Source organism: Rhagoletis pomonella, unplaced genomic scaffold (assembly GCF_013731165.1).
Source record: "Rhagoletis pomonella isolate Grant_MI unplaced genomic scaffold, Rhpom_1.0 Rhpom_scaffold_00008, whole genome shotgun sequence".
NCBI classification, from domain to species: Eukaryota; Metazoa; Arthropoda; class Insecta; order Diptera; family Tephritidae; genus Rhagoletis; species Rhagoletis pomonella.
The window spans coordinates 9,658,901-9,660,574 of NW_023458562.1; positions in this window are offsets into that span (position 1 = coordinate 9,658,901).

Genomic DNA, 1,674 nt, shown 5'->3' on the forward strand with positions numbered 1-1,674 from the left:
AAGTTTATGACGACATTAGATCTACAATGCGGATACTTCCAAATAGCGGTTGCAGAAAAAGATAGGGACAAAACGTATCTCATAACACCGTTTGGCACATATAGATTCAAGAGAATGCCTTTCGGACTTCGAAACGCCTAATAGATCGTTTCAAGACTACGGTTTCGAATGTACAAATACTTGCGTATCTTGATGATATAATTATTTGTTCGCCCTCGTTTGCAGATCATCTGAAAGATTTGCATACTGTCTTTGAGACACTGGAAAAGTTTAAACTGCGTGTAAACCTTGCTAAGTGTCGTTTTTGTTGCGCCCAGGTAAACTATCTCGGTCATGTGCTTACAACAGACGGCATCAAAGTCGATCCGGATAAAACTTCTGCAATCACTTTAAGAAAGGAGCCTCGTTATATAAAGGACTTGGTCTCTTTCGTGCAAACATGTTCCTGGTATCGCCGTTTTATAGATCACTATGCAGAAGTTGTAAAACCGCTTACAGACCTCACGAAAAAGAATGTTGAATGGCAATGGTGCGCACCACAAATATAAGCGTTTAACAAGTAAAAGCAATTGCTTGTCAACCCTCCTGTTTTAAGGCAAGTGGAAGACAATGCTCCCTTCACTATTAAAACCGATGCGAGCGCTTATGCATTAGGAGCTGCTCTACTCCAGGGGGAGAAAGAAAAGGAACACCCCATAGAGTATGCTAGTCGTTTGCTAACATCAGCTGAAAGGAATTATTCCACGACAGAACGCGAAGCTCTTGCACCAACCATTGAAATGGCTGTTGAGCATGAAAACACCAACCGGTCGCCTTGCTAGATGGGCGTTATAGATACAACCATACAATTTTCAGATAGACTACACCCCAGGGACATGCTATCGAGACCGCCGTGTGTTGCAGAGGACCACCAATCCTTCAACTGTATATGTGCTTTCTATGCAGACCTACCGCGAAGGAAATCAAGCGAACTACGAGGGGAACCACTCAAAGATGAGTACCTAGCGAAGATTGTAACTTCATTAGAGCAAAACGATGAACATATCGCCTTATGGTTCAATCGCGAATATCTCCTCAACGATGGAGTGTTGTATCGCTACTCCAACGATGATGCTGAAGAAGCACAACTTGTGATACCGACTCATGAGCGCGCAAATATCTTGAGACTTTACCACGACGAAAGTACTGCAGGCCATTATGGTGCCGAAAAAACCATAGACCATATCGGAAGACGTTATTTCTGGCCAGGAATGCGAGCCGAAATAACCAAGCACGTAAGGTCATGTATCCAATGTCAACGCTATAAAGCCACGAATTTGAAGCCGATGGGTTTACTTCAAACAACGAGTAGCAAAAAAAGGTTCGAAGTTGTAGCTGTCGACCTTTTCGGCCCCTTACCCAGAACCGATGATGGATTTCAGTGGATATTCATAATTGAAGACGTAGCCACTAGATGGGTTGAACTATTCCCTCTGAAGGAACCAACAGCGGAAACTTGTGCAAAAACCCTAATCGATGAAGTTTTCCTCCGATGTGACGTGCCAAGACGTCTTAAATCTGACAATGGCGTACAATTTGTCTCATCAGTCATGCAGAAAATAGCGTACAGTATGGGCATCCAACAACTGTTTACACCCGTGTATCACCCCGAAGCCAACCCCGTGGAACGCAAGA